The sequence below is a fragment of the Pelobates fuscus genome, chromosome 6, assembly GCF_036172605.1.
Source record: "Pelobates fuscus isolate aPelFus1 chromosome 6, aPelFus1.pri, whole genome shotgun sequence".
In the NCBI taxonomy this organism is placed as follows: domain Eukaryota; kingdom Metazoa; phylum Chordata; class Amphibia; order Anura; family Pelobatidae; genus Pelobates; species Pelobates fuscus.
Genome location: NC_086322.1, coordinates 303,691,397 through 303,707,783, shown reverse-complemented (window position 1 = coordinate 303,707,783; position 16,387 = coordinate 303,691,397).

The following is a 16,387-nucleotide window of genomic DNA, read 5'->3' as shown; positions in this document are numbered from 1 at the left end:
GTGCAAATGTGGTATACAGTATGTAGGTCGCACGATAAGAAAATTACACGTGAGAATCCTGGAACACTTTAATGGGATAAAAAGAGGGAATATAAAACACAGTGTCCCTAGACACTGTATGAGTTGTACCGATTTTAGTTTCCAGGATCTCATATGTATAGGAATAGACACTATAACCCCCCACTGGAGAGGGGGAGATACAGAAAAAGCGCTAGCCATGAAAGAAACTGAGTGGATCTATAGACTTAAAACTACCTCTCCGAAAGGGCTAAATGTGGATTTAGATGTATTGGTTTTTATGGATTGACTGCAGTTTTAGGTTTATTTTTATATCCTGGTTTTTATTTTTATTTTTAGCCTCTCTTTTGGCTCTATTTTACATTGGAATTTTAACCAATGGATTTTTATAATCCCATTTTTTAGTAGCTTAAAAAGTTATTTTTATTTATTATTATTATTATTTTTATAAATAGTCAAAAAGTTTTTTGAGACTTTGAGATTCCTAAAAGAATCCGAAGGTGCCCTTGCCATACCTCTTGAAAAATAAACGACAAAAAGGATAAAGGAACGATGATGTTATATAATATAAATTTTTCTATTTTTTTGAATATATTACAGTAATATGCACTATTAATTTCTTTGTTTATGTTTCTGTAAACATGTGGATAAAAAAACCTCTTTTGTAATGTATTACTATGCGCAATTTGATCTGTACCTTTAAGTGCTATTGAAATGTTATAGGTACAACAGATGGACTAGAACTGATGTTCTTCAAATTATTCATATATGTTATAGTATATAACGGACTGAATATATGTGTTTTTTTCTTTTTTTAAATCATAAAGAATATTACAGTGTTTGAACGGAAAAATTGGGTCAATGTTATGGCCCCTAATGCTTCCACACTTGTCCGTAAGACCAGGTGGTCGAATACGGAAGTGTGTATCGGCAGAGATTAACAATAAAGTTATTTGCGTTCCAAAGTGGTACACGCATGCGCGGCTAAATGTGTAGATACGCCAGCCACGGTGCGCATGCGTGTAACAGAAATAAACGCGCGAAATGATGGACTTAAAAGCCGGAAGCAGGAAGAAAGAACCAGCTCTTGATAAAATCGGTGAGACGAAACGCGTCGAGCAGTTTGAAGCTTGCCAGCACCCCCACAGAAAGATTGGACCATATTACAAGGTTGGAGATTATCCAGATACGGACTGACTACCTTGGAATTGGGTAAACGAGATCCAGATCATAAAGGGGAATTTAGCCCAGGAAGGGGCTGACAAGCCTTTTTAGCACAATTTAGACATATGTCCCTATTGTGCCACTATATTTGTGAGTGTGATTTTTTTTACTTTTAAATTATTTGTATCTCTGTTATTAAATACTTCACCATATTTTATTGTTTTTATCTCTTTTCATGAATACTTGTGCCCAACATCTGGTAAATATATTCACACGTGTGTGATTGTGGCGCCCCCCGGTGGTATATGTTTATGTAAACTATACTAATTGCTGACTTGTATTTTCTTGGGATTGGGAGTGATCCCTAATTTGGAGGGGCTAACTATTTAAACACTATTAAAGCACTATTTAAAGCACTTTGTGTTCCCACTTACCGCCCCCTTGTCTAAACGAGTTTGTTTTCCTGACACTATAGTGATCCTTTAACTTCTACACTGCACTTCCATTAACAGTAACCCGAATCTAAAATCCCATGTAATATAAAACATATAACATTAAATGATAACAGCCACTCAACCATTGGTCTTAATTATTATCTGGTTTGAAGTGCTATAACTGCCCAACGAATCGTGCGTCAGCCACTGAGTTACACAAATAAAACACTACGAGAGCCGAGCTTTAAATGTTACTTCCCTGAGCTGTATTATCTGATAACACACAATCTATAGAATTATGCAAATAAAGGTTGGTGCATGATTCCACACCCTGAGCAAAGGGAAGCACACATTTCCATAAACCTCTGTATTGTTTTATGTATTAAAGGTGATATTTGTCAGTTACGTTTTATATATGTATCCGGGTCTAGTAACATTTATTAATACATGCGCAGATTTCTGCATTAATAGTGATTACCCGTTGTCGGTTTATATTAGGGAAGCGGACAGCACATATTTTGGATTTCGGTTGTTACTTAGACAAAATAGTTATTTAAAAAATGTTTTATTTAAAATGCTGTAATCCATATAATGCTGGGGTTCTGTAAAGTGTATTTAGATTTATACAGCAACAGCTTATTCCGCATCGCTTTACAATTCTATGAAAGGGGGAATTTTAACAATAAGTTAAGAGACACCTTGAATTGACTGAGTTTAACCCCTCAAGGTAAAATGGCACCCAGGACCTCTGCGCACCATAACAACCACATTGCAATTAAGATAATATTTGTTTACCTGGATTTTATCTTCCCACCAAACAAGAGGCAGGTGTTACGTTTTGAGAAGGGTTCTATTTAAACTTATTTAACCCGTTAAGTATGCAGCTTCAAACACTGGACTTACCCTTAAGGACACAGGCCATTGTTGCTATTGGTGTTCAAATGCAATTTGCATCTCTGTCATTTACTGCACCAACACATATTATATACTGTTTTTTTAGAGGGCAAACAGTGCTTTAATTTGATGTGACATATACATAGACAGGGCAGACTGACCACCGAGGGCCCGAGACAGCCAGGGGCCCGGCCGCACTGTCATGCTTCAGCTGGAGAGATCAGAGATCAGCTGGAACGGCAAAATTTAAAAAAAGGATCTCTTCTAATTGGATCAATACGTTAAAAATTCTGCAACCCAGGGGGTTAAATCTGGATATAGATCAATGGTGTTTTTTGGATTAAATATCTATAGCTTCTCCAGAAGAGTCTTATGGTTGTTTACAGAGACCTTTGTTGCAGATTCTATTATGTTTTTTTATATGTATGATTTTCATATGCACAGACATTCATATGTGCAAAGGATAGGTATTGGATCAGCGCTGAGTGATCTAATAGGACTGAGAACAAATGAAAAGCTGCAACCTATGGGTATGAGGTTCCCTCTAATAACCTCAAAGAGAAATGGCAAAAAACACAATAATAGGTCGCGCTAACTACAAATAAATGAGTAAAAACAATAGAACAAAATCTAAAGGACACAAAGGAGAGGAATAAAAATATAAATCCACTTGCAAACACTCTGACGGTGAGGAATGGAACAGTTATAACGAATAGTTCCAATACTTTATAGTCTGCTGGTATATTCCAATAAATTAGTGGAAGGCTTGATATGTAGGGATTTCCAATAAAGAAGAATGGATCCTCTAATTCATGGGGTGTCTTGACTCCGTGATATACATGGAAAGACAAAGCAGAGAAACTCCAATAGTGCAAACTGAGGATCAATAGGAGCAGGATAAATATAGGGGAGGTAAATTACTCACCTATTATTGAGCATAAACTAGCTCAAGTATAGTAAGCATTCAGTGGCGTCTGCCCCCCACTGGCGGGATAAGGTGAAGATAATTCCTCGGTATAAAAGAAGGGGGAGAAAAAAAAAAACAAATATAGTGCTCACTGTAGATATGATAAAAATAAGGTGAAACAGTAAAAATGCGGGTACTCACATATGGATGAGCAGGATATACTGCTCAATCTATTCGTTTGGGTGGTATAGTCCCCACCTAGGATTCTTTAGCAGGTATCAGCTTCACAGTAGTATAGGACCAGGTAAAATAAATAAATAAATAAAAAGAAAGGATATATGGCAAAATAATTCTAGGTTAAGCCAATATGCCTTTAATAAGATAATAAATATATAAAAACAGCCAAAACGCGTTTCGCCACACAGGGCTTTATCAACTGGCAATAGTAAAAATCAGCCTGGTACATAGATGCTTAAATAAGCTAAGAGAAACACATGCTTATTCAAATTTTAGCGCCAAAATGACGTCATCAATACACAGTATAAAATACAATTACATATTAAAACAGAAGAAATACAAGTCCATAATGGTAATAATAAAAAAAACGTATAAAACCCTTAATTCTAACTTTAAAACGAGTGTTTTCAAGTAGGAAGAATAAAAAATGAAAGGGGAGTATTCTATCACGTGATCGCGGATAGCCGCGATCACATGGGGTTCCCCAATGCCTATTGGGAAATGTAGTGTACTGCACAAGGCATTGGAGGACCGGATGTGTGAACAGAACAGATAGACACGTGATCGCGATCATCCGCGATCACGTGGCATACCGCAATGTACTATGGGCAATGTAGTCTAGACGGAGGTCGGCACTACAAAGCACACCTCCGTCTAGTAAACGAGCAAGCTGCATGAAGTAAAAATTATTTAGGCGAAGAACATAGTGCAGAATATACAGGGAATAATAAAAACGAGCATAATGAGAATAAAAAAGAAAAAGGGGGGAAAAGACAAGTACTGGAATAGTGAGAGAAGTGAAGAGGGGGAAATGTGTATATGTAGATAGGGTATGAATATGTAAATATGTAAGGTGAAAATGTATGTGAGTGTAATGGATATACAGGAATGTCAGGGATATCTGTAAACTAGATAGGGGCTTTATAAACAGACAGAGACCACTACTGAGTAAGTAGTAGGAAATAAGTATAAAGTAAAAATAAGAAAAATAATAACTTCTAATGTAGCATCTGAATATTAGATAATAATATGATTAAAATAATATAATAATAAAAAAAAATAAAAAAAAAAAATGATAATAATAAAAAAAGAAAATATATGTAGGTGAAAATAATAAATATAAATAAATATAAAAAATGGATAAAAATAGAAGAAGAATATAGAGATAATAATAATAAAAAAATAATAAATAGGTGAATAAATAAAAAAATGAAAAAATGTAATAAGATATGGAAGCATATATATGGATGTGAATGAAGAGATATAGATATAGAGAGCAGAGAAAAGAGTAATAATGATATAGTTTATTATAAAAAGTTAAAAAGTATAAAGGAATATATATGAATGTGAATGAGGGGATATGAATATAGAGAGCAGAGAAAAAGGGAAATAATAATATAGTTTATAAAAAGTTAAAAAGATCAAATTCTGCATTAAGTCCTTGTGGGGCAAGGGTTCTGAGTTGAAAGACCCAATACATTTCTCTTTTACCCAGAATATTGGTAATGTTACCTCCTCTCCATGGGAGGGTAACATGTTCTATCCCAATAACTTTCAGAAGAGTCGGGTCTTTATTGTGTATCGTGAAGTGCTTGGAAACTGAATGGTTGTCATAGCCCCTTTTGATGTTACGGCAGTGTTCTGCCAGTCTTACTTTGAGGCATCTCTTAGTCATGCCCACGTACTGTAGTCCACATGGGCATTCCAACAGGTATATAACACCTTTAGTGTTACAACCAATGAAGTCTTTGATAGGATAAGAGGTTTTTGTAATATTAGAAGAAAAGTGAGTAATTTTAGAATTTGTGGTACCTTTTGTAGTTCTGCATACAATACAGTTGTTACATTTAAAACAACCTTTAGGTTTAGATAAAAAATTCCTTTTTTGTTGTACACTTTTTTTTGTATAATTTTTAGTAAGCATTGTTTTGAAATTCGGCGCTCCTCTAAATACAACGTTAGGTCTATCTGGGATGTAGTCTTTTAAAAGGTCGTCTTGTTTCAGAATGTGCCAGTGTTTGTTTATGATTTTCTTTAAGGTTTTATTCTTATTGTTAAAATCTAAGATAATAGGCAATTGTGGGGGATCTGCTTTTTTCACTTTATATGTTAGGAGCTCTTTTCTTTCTTTCTCTTTTACCGACTCCAGAGCTACATCTAATTTATTTACTTCATAGTTTTTTTCTAAAAACATATTTTTCAATGAGGTAGATTGAGCAATAAAATCAGCTGTGGATGAACAATTACGGTGGAGGCGAAGAAATTGGCTTTTTGGGATGCCATCCAACCAGGGTTTATGATGGCAACTCGTCTGATCTATTATTGTGTTTGTACAAACTTCTTTAAAAAAAGTTTTTGTTTGGATGCATCCGTCTTGGATAAAAATATTTAAATCTAAAAAATTTACTGACGTATTACTGAATTCTGAAGTTAAAACAATACCTCTATCATTCACATTTAAATGGTCTAAAAACAGTTTAAGAGACATTTCTGAGCCTTGCCAAATAAAAAATAAGTCATCAATATAACGGAAATAGGAGACCAGGTTTGCCCGCCAGCAATGATCACCCCAAATAGCTTCGGATTCCCAATCCGCCATGAAGAGGTTAGCATAGCTGGGGGCAAACCTGGTTCCCATAGCAGTACCCTTCTTTTGAATATAAAATGTATCTAAAAACCAAAAGTAATTGTTGGTAAGAATTATGTTGATACCTTGTATAATAAAATTGATTTGAGAATCTGGGATGGAGCTGTGTTGTTTTAAAATTCTTTCTACTGCCTGGCATCCAATATCGTGTGGGATTATAGTGTATAATGATTGTACATCGCAGGTTACCAGTATGTAATTATGACACCATTTAAAATCACTTAAAAAAGATAAAAGAGTCAGAGAGTCTTTCAGATAAGATCTCGTTTGTTTAACCAGGGGTTGTAATAAAATATCTATATATTCTGAAAGATTGGATAGGACTGATCCAATACCCGACACTATAGGTCTTCCAGGGGGTTCTTCAGCATTTTTGTGTATTTTTGGAAGAAAATAAATAACTGGAATTTTAGGGTAAAGGATATTAAGATAATCTAATTCATGTTTATTTAAAATTCCCATCTTTACTCCATCTTTTAAAAATTCACTTAAAATTCCTTTGATATTGGGGGTAGGGTCATAAGATAATTTGTTATATACCTCAACATCATTAAGCTGACGGTTGGCTTCTTTTATGTACATGGACTTAGATAAAATAACTAAACCCCCACCTTTATCAGCGGGTTTTATGACGATTTCGTCATCTTTTTGAAGATCTTTTAACGCTTTCCATTCTTTCTGAGTAAGGTTTTGATGATCATACTTATTATGTTTAATTTTATCGAAATCTTTAAGAACCAATTTTTCGAAAACTTCAATAGGGCCTGATTTAAAATTAGCAGGATAAAATTTAGAAGGATTTTTTAAAACAGTATGTGTAGTAGAGCTTTCATTAGATGTGTCTGAATTGGAATGTTGTGGGGCTGAATTAGATTCTGTAGAGATGTGACTGTTATGGTTAAAAAATCTTTTTATTGTAGCTTTTCTTACAAATTTGTTAATATCGAGAAAGGCTTGGAAAGGTTTAAAAGCGTTAGTAGGGGCGTATTTAAGACCTTTACTTAAAACCAAAATTTGAGTGGCTGTTAAAACTTTTTGGGAGAGATTGAAAATTCCAAGTTTTTTCTCATCTATATTATTTATTATTGTCTCTCTTTCCTTTCTCTTTTGTAGTCTTCTGCCACCTCTCCCTCCTCTATACTTAAGCTTCTTTTCCTTGTTCTGGGAAGGTATGGGGTCTGTATGTGAGGTAAATTGTGTGTGCGGATGTCTAAAAAATTATCCTCAATCTCTGAGTCAATCGACAGTAATTGGTACCTGTTATTGTGGGAGTAATTAGGTGGTGACTTGGGAACATCTGGATATTTATGGCCAAATCTAGGTCTCTGGGGTCTTGGTGTGGGTGTTGTGGATTGAGTGTGACTGGACTTATTTGTGGTAGTGCGGTGAGGATAATTCTGATAGTCTGGTGATTTGTGATATTTGTTGGTGTTTTGATAATCTGGTGATTTGTGATATTTGTTGGTGTGATGGTTGGATGTCTTGTAGTTGTGTGATACTCTGTATCTATTCGGTGAGGAGTGATGTCTATCATAGTCTTTTTGGAAATGGGTGGGGGGTCTTTGTCTGTTTTGAGGGTAGTAATTGTTTTGACGGTGACGGTATGGTGGCGGTGGGGAAGAGTGATGTGAAGATTTGTTATAACGGTAAAAATTAGCGTGATGAGTGTGTTCATAATTTTGATTTCTATTCTTAGTTGTGAATGTATCAGTGGTGTATTTTTTGTGTAAATTATATGTCCTCACTTGATTATTGCCATAATCTTGTTTGTCTCTTATATATTTTTTTATTTTGATATGTTTTGTGTCCGTCTCTACTTTTTCAATTTTACTTTGTATTAAGACTGAATTTTGTTTGTAGGAGTGAGTTTCTGTAAAGGGTAGTAGCTTTTCTTTGAGGTTATTTATCTCCATATCCAGAGTGGAGAGTTTTTTACTTTTCTTTATGATTAAGGTTTCCATGAGGCCGAAGGTGCATACATCCAGTTTATTAAACCAGTCATTCATAAACTCTTCATCGTCTTGATCTGTAGTAGGTAATTTATACAGTCTTAAACCTCTTGGGGTAATTTTCTCGTCAATGTACTTTTTCAGAGTTGCTATTTCCCATTTTAATTTTATCTCTGAGGTTAAAGATTTCTCTAGTTGTCTAAATAGGTCTTGTTGATTATGAGTTGGGTGTTCGTTAAAAATTAGATCACTATTGTTTGTGTCAAAAGCATGATTTATGTCTATAGTATAATTACGTCTATAATCAAAAATAGACATAGTTCCTATAGAGCACTCAGCTGCTATCACCAGAGGGAAATGGAAAGACAAAGGATAGGTATTGGATCAGCGCTGAGTGATCTAATAGGACTGAGAACAAATGAAAAGCTGCAACCTATGGGTATGAGGTTCCCTCTAATAACCTCAAAGAGAAATGGCAAAAAACACAATAATAGGTCGCGCTAACTACAAATAAATGAGTAAAAACAATAGAACAAAATCTAAAGGACACAAAGGAGAGGAATAAAAATATAAATCCACTTGCAAACACTCTGACGGTGAGGAATGGAACAGTTATAACGAATAGTTCCAATACTTTATAGTCTGCTGGTATATTCCAATAAATTAGTGGAAGGCTTGATATGTAGGGATTTCCAATAAAGAAGAATGGATCCTCTAATTCATGGGGTGTCTTGACTCCGTGATATACATGGAAAGACAAAGCAGAGAAACTCCAATAGTGCAAACTGAGGATCAATAGGAGCAGGATAAATATAGGGGAGGTAAATTACTCACCTATTATTGAGCATAAACTAGCTCAAGTATAGTAAGCATTCAGTGGCGTCTGCCCCCCACTGGCGGGATAAGGTGAAGATAATTCCTCGGTATAAAAGAAGGGGGAGAAAAAAAAAACCAAATATAGTGCTCACTGTAGATATGATAAAAATAAGGTGAAACAGTAAAAATGCGGGTACTCACATATGGATGAGCAGGATATACTGCTCAATCTATTCGTTTGGGTGGTATAGTCCCCACCTAGGATTCTTTAGCAGGTATCAGCTTCACAGTAGTATAGGACCAGGTAAAATAAATAAATAAATAAAAAGAAAGGATATATGGCAAAATAATTCTAGGTTAAGCCAATATGCCTTTAATAAGATAATAAATATATAAAAACAGCCAAAACGCGTTTCGCCACACAGGGCTTTATCAACTGGCAATAGTAAAAATCAGCCTGGTACATAGATGCTTAAATAAGCTAAGAGAAACACATGCCACCCAAACGAATAGATTGAGCAGTATATCCTGCTCATCCATATGTGAGTACCTGCATTTTTACTGTTTCACCTTATTTTTATCATATCTACAGTGAGCACTATATTTGGTTTTTTTTTTCTCCCCCTTCTTTTATACCGAGGAATTATCTTCACCTTATCCCGCCAGTGGGGGGCAGACGCCACTGAATGCTTACTATACTTGAGCTAGTTTATGCTCAATAATAGGTGAGTAATTTACCTCCCCTATATTTATCCTGCTCCTATTGATCCTCAGTTTGCACTATTGGAGTTTCTCTGCTTTGTCTTTCCATGTATATCACGGAGTCAAGACACCCCATGAATTAGAGGATCCATTCTTCTTTATTGGAAATCCCTACATATCAAGCCTTCCACTAATTTATTGGAATATACCAGCAGACTATAAAGTATTGGAACTATTCGTTATAACTGTTCCATTCCTCACCGTCAGAGTGTTTGCAAGTGGATTTATATTTTTATTCCTCTCCTTTGTGTCCTTTAGATTTTGTTCTATTGTTTTTACTCATTGATTCATATGTGCAGTTTGGATACATTTGTTATTTGTTTTTAAAGAATATCTTTCCCCCCCTCTCCATTTCTACTTGTCTCCATGTCACTAATTGGTAAAGAAGGTGAACTGTTCCGCAATGGTGGAACGCATAAGCCGCCATGCGAATAGAATGAATCCCTGGAACGCATTTGGAACGCACGAATGACATTCCGAACGGAACGTGATGGCGTCAGACACCCGGAAACAGGAAGTAATTAAGATTTGATCGCGGGCAGCTGAAATCAAGCAAGAAGATCATATGGATAACATCAATGAAGTGATTGTGGGGTGTATTTAAGAGGGAGGGAGGGAGGATACTTTTATGCATTGTTATACTTGTCTTGTGATTGAAAAGCAGTCCCTGAGTGGGAAGAAACGCGTTGGACAGATTGTGGACAGATTTTATTTGTGTTTTATGCAGATTAATTCTTACTTCTGTAGGTAATACTTTACTTCAATCTACTTTAACCTCATTCTGGATGCACTTTGTTTTACATGCTGCTGAGATCTTCAATATCAGCCACTGAGAGAGAAACACAACCTGACATCTCAAATGATTACTGAATACCCTTCTTATGTGTGCTACGACTGTATAATACTTCATATTGTAACCTCGGCTGGTTCCCTTATTTACCACTATAACGTCTCAAAGCACAGAACTTAGCAGGGCTAACCATACAGATATCTTAGCCATAATTTTATATAGTTAGTAAGACATCCTCTATTTAACATATATAAATAATTGAGAATACAATATAAAATAAGGATTGTCTTGGAAGCAATAAAGTTTTGTCTTTTTAGATATTTATTATATAAAAATATAAATATAGACATATAAAATCCATTATAGCAGAGTTGATAAGATTAAACGAAATGCTTGCAAATATCATTAATAGGTTGACATACCCTCCTGAACATGTCATCATGTCAGCCTCTCTGTCATTATAAGATGGAGCAGCGTCTGTCTCCAAGTCTCTCCTCTGTCTCTTAACATTTAAAAGGTACACATATTTATACCTTAGGTGTCTTCATTTTAGGGTTACCGTAGTTCATATATGAAAAAGTAACACTTTTTTTACTTTATTCATTTTACGACCTCCCTAAACTTGGCAAAAATACAAGTCCATAACTAAAGGGTGTATACGTCATGGAAAATTCCCTGACTTAGTACAAGATGGCATCTTACAGTCTGAACATCTTTATCTACTTATGGTTACCGCAGTATATTGTGTACTGAAAGAGTTGTAGCATAGCCTTGAATATTGTTTATGCATTATTGTTATTGTAATTCGTCTGGGGCAAAATGGCACAAGCATATTATGCCCTGAAGCAGTGGTGTATCCTGGTTTTGTGCTGCCCTAGGCAGGACAAAACTCAGGCGCCCCCCCCCGCGCGACACCCCCACCCAACCCTTCCCCCCCCCGTCCCGCCTTCTAAATACACACACACACAAATTCACTGACAGATACGCATACACTAGCTAACAGACACACACACACACACACACTCACTAGCAGACACACACACACTCACTAGCAGACACACACACACACTCACTAGCAGACACACACACTCACTGTCAGACACACACACTCTCTGATATATAATATAATATATAATGGAAAATGCCGCCCAAGGCAAATGCCTTGTTTGCCTCGCGGCTAATACGCCCCTGCCCTGAAGGTAAGTAAGAGGTTATATTTTAAAGAAACAGTTATGAAAAACAATATGTTTCATTTCTAACACCTTGTCAGCATAGGCGTGCGCAGCCTATTGCATTAGGGTGTGCACCCTAAAGCACAAACACACGCCGCATGTATATGTGTGTGTGTATATGTATATATATATATATATATATATATATATACACACACACATACATACACTGCTGTGTGTGTGTGTGCTGTTAGTGTGCTGCATGAGGGTGCTGTGTGTGTGTGTGTGTGCTGTTAGTGTGTTTTATGGGTGAGGGTCTTTGTGTGTGTGTGCTTGTGAGGGTGCTGTTTGTGTGTGAGGGTGTTTGCGTGTGTGTGTGTTTGTCCTTTGAGGGTGCTGTGTGTGTGAGTGTCGTGTATTTGTGAGGGTGCTGTTAGTGTGCTGTGTGTGAGGGTGTTGTGTTTGTAAAGGTGCTGTGTGTGTGTGTGCTGTTAGTGTGTTTTAGGGGTGAGGGTCTTTGTGTGTGTGTGCTTGTGAGGGTGCTGTTTGTGTGTGAGGGTGTTTGCGTGTGTGTTTGTCCTTTGAGGGTGCTGTGTGTGTGAGTGTCGTGTATTTGTGAGGGTGCTGTTTGTGTGTGTGTGTTTGTGAGGGTGCTGTTAGTGTGCTGTGTGTGAGGGTGTTGTGTTTGTAAAGGTGCTGTGTGTGTGTGTGCTGTTAGTGTGCTGCATGAGGGTGCTGTGTGTGTGTGTGCTGTTAGTGTGTTTTAGGGGTGAGGGTCTTTGTGTGTGTGTGCGTTTGCGTGTGTGTGTGTGTGTTTGTCCTTTGAGGGTGCTGTGTGTGTGAGTGTCTTGTATTTGTGAGGGTGCTGTTTGTGTGTGTGTGTGTTTGTGAGGGTGCTGTTTGTGTGTGTGTGTGAGGGTGTTGTGTTTGTAAAGGTGCTGTGTGTGTTTGTGAGGGTGCAGTTAGTGTACTGTGTGTGTGAGCATGCTGTGTGTGTGAGGGTGCTGTATGTGTACTGTATGTGTGCTGTGTGTGAGGGTGCTGTGTGTGTGCTGTATGTGTGTGTGCTGTATGTTTGGAGGGATTGTGGAGGTGGGGGCAGATTAGTAAATATCCCCCTTCCCTTCTGACCTTATGTAGGGAGGGGGGATTCTTGCTGCCATGTGCCATCCCTGGTGGTCCAGTGGAGAGTGAACTCTAGCCTGCGGGGCTAGAGTTAACTCTCGTGAGATCTGAGCGTTGCCGTGGCAACGCTCAGATATCGCGGGAGGAACCTGGCGGAGCTGCTGTCTAGAGCTCCCCGGGTCCTCTCCTGCCTCCCTCTATGCTGCTGTGGGCTGGTGAGGTAGATCTTTGATCTCCCCGCAGGCCCATGGAGGCTTAGAGCAGATGAGCCGACAGGGGAGATCGGGAGATCTCCCCTGCCGGCAGGGTACAAGTCCTGTGGAATAATGTGTGGGAACCAAGATTCCCACCCCCCAAAAAAAATAATATACACCCGTGTGTGTGTATGTATATATATATATATATATGTATGTACAAACACACACACACTCACAGACACATTCACAGACACACACTCATACATTCACAGACACAAATACACTGGCAGACACATTCACAGACACACACACACTCACAGACACACACACATTTCCAGACACACACTCACACAGAGACACATACAGACACACACACACACATTTCCAGACACACACTCACACAGAGACACATACAGACACACACACATTCACAGACACACACTCACATACAGAGACACATACACACATACAGACATTCACAGACACACATTCATAGACACACACTCACATACAGAGACACACACACACATACAGACACACACACATTCACAGACACACACTCACATACAGGGACATACACACACATATTATTATTTTTTTAATAAAAAAATGTCCACCCAGCCTCCCTACCTGGAGAGCTGGTGTGGACTTGTCCCTGGGGTCCAGTGGGTCGGGCGCCTCTCTCCATCTCAGCCGCGGCGAGGGAGCTGTGTGCTCTCTGCTTCCTCTCGCCGCGCGGGCTGTCTACAGTAGCTGGGAGACGGAATATGACGTCATATTCCGGCTCCCGGCATAAGCAAACGGCGCGCAGCGAGAGGAAGCAGAGAGCACACAGCTCCCTCGCCGCGGCTGAGATGGAGAGAGGGATCCATCACCTCTTGCCCCCCCATGACAGGGGGAACACAGGGTGAGGAAGGCGGACATTTGGGGGCGCTGAGTGCCTGCAGGAACAGCGTTCCTGCTCAAAAAAGTGCAGGAACGCTGTTCCTGCAGGACTCAATCCATAGTGCGTGCCGCGGGGATTAGGGTGTGCCCAGGCACACCCGGCACACCCCGTGCGCACGCCTATGCTTGTCAGTTTGCAATATCTCTTAAAGACAAAGTACACAGTTTAAGGAATACAATATTTCATTCTAAAACTTGTAATAATTGCATTTGCCCATAACAATGTGTTGCTCAGCTATGTCGCCTGAGTACAGCAATACCCCTGTATGTACCTTTGCCAGGTTTATGTGGATATTGAAAGGGCACAATTCAGACACAGCCATTCCAGTTTTTTTTTCAAACTTTGAATTTTTACGCTGTGTCCAGGTCGCAATTTGGAGTATTTTACCAGGCTATATATTCCAACTATCCCATAAAGGCATACAATTTCTTAAAGAAGACATCCCAGGGTATTTCAAAAGGCATATTTTGAACCTTAGCGTGGGATAATTATTTTGCTAGTTTGTTCCAGGTGTATTAATGAGCATTTTTTCATGTATTTTTTTTTTTACATTTTTTTAAAACTTTTTTTTACTTTTTTTTAAACTTTTTTTGTTTTCTTAACATGGTATCATTATTTAATTTCATAATTTCACTTCTCTTCAACAGCCACCATTCTCGGGGCATAGCAATGCTTCCCATGAGTACGTGATACGTTGGGTATAACTAGTTATCCTCTTGTGTCCTCCCCCAGAAGGTTATCTTATCTAGTGTGATTTCCATTCTATTAGGCTGTTAGCTAGCAAGTGTCATTTGTCTTAAAGCGGCACTGTCATGCCGAACTTACCTTTCCTCAATCTCTTCCTCTTCTCCCCCTCTCTCAGGATCTGTTCTTCTTTTCTTCCTGTCTTCTTTAGTTTTCTTTAAAATCATAAGACAAAGTAGGGACTCTTTGCCTTATGGAGGTTTCCTCCGCTTGACCAGCTCTAACCAGCGGAGGAGCAAAGTTTGCTTCATTTCTGCTGGTCAGAGCAATTTTCCCATAATCCTTACCTTTCCTCTGTGTTTCCGCGATGCTTCCTGTCATTTTAGACTAAACTGACGAATTGCGTTCTAACGGAATGAGAACAGTATGTTCGTTTGTTTTAGAACGCAATTCGGCACTTTGTTCGTGACGGAATTTCATTCGAATGAATGAAACTCCGATCCTATTCATTGCCGCGGCTGCATCTTGCAGCCGCTTAGTAGATAACTCCCTAATTCCCACGGCATTAGGGAGCTATCTACTAAAAGGCTGAAAGACCTAAATTGGTCTTTCAGACACATTTACTAATACTAAGTAAAGATTACTTAGTATTAGTAAATTATGCCCCTACTCGCTATACCGTGAGTAGGGGCATGTCAAATAAGCAGTGAGCAGCCTGTGGCCTGTGGCTGCTTACTGTAAAAAAACAAAAAAACCTATTGGCCCCACCCCTAAACGACGGGTGGGGGCCCTAAAGTAAAATAAGGGGGGAAACCTATTGTCCCCCCCCCCCGCCCCCACCCATGAGCGGTGGGTGGGGGACATAAATTACAATGGGGGGACCTACTGTCCTCCCCCTCTCCGGCCCCCACCCCTGGGTGGCGGGTGGGGGCACTAAGTCAAAGTCCCCCCCCCCATTCAAGCAATCCAATCACAGTGCTCTTTCTCATTTTACACAGCATAGCAAAGTTCTTTGGAATGTTCCCACGCTGTGTAAAATTACACAGAGCACTGATATTGGATGGCTTGAAATCCATCCAATCACAGTGCTCCGTGTCATTTTACACAGTGTGGGAAAGTCCTTTGGAATTTTCCCACGCTGTGAAAAATGACAAAGAGCACTCTGATTGGCTTAAACCCACCAATCAGAGTGTTCTTAGCCTAATTGCAGGGCGGGGCAAAGCTTTATAAGCCTTCCCCCACCCTGCGGAGCTCATTCTGCGCGGAGCCCTCCATGGGTGAAGATGGATTCTTTTTTTGCGCTCGGGTTTTTTTGTTTGCGCTCGGGTTTTTTATTTTAAGTTCGACGGGTATGATGTTTTTTTATTTGGCTTTTTTGGGGGCTGAAAAATGAAGATTTTAGAAAAAAGATGTCGAATGGTAAGTTTAATTTTACTTTACAGGTTAGTAATTTTATTCCCCCCTCACTATTTTTTAGGGTGAGGGGGGTAGGTAGGGGCCTTTGTATTTGGGTGTGGGGGTAGGTGACTAGGGGCTTGGGGACCCCTAGTCACCTTTGATGGGGGGTGGGGGATTTGACTTAGGGCCCCCACCTGCCGCCCAGGGGTGGGGGTGGGGGGGGGGGGGAGGACAGGATTTTATTTTA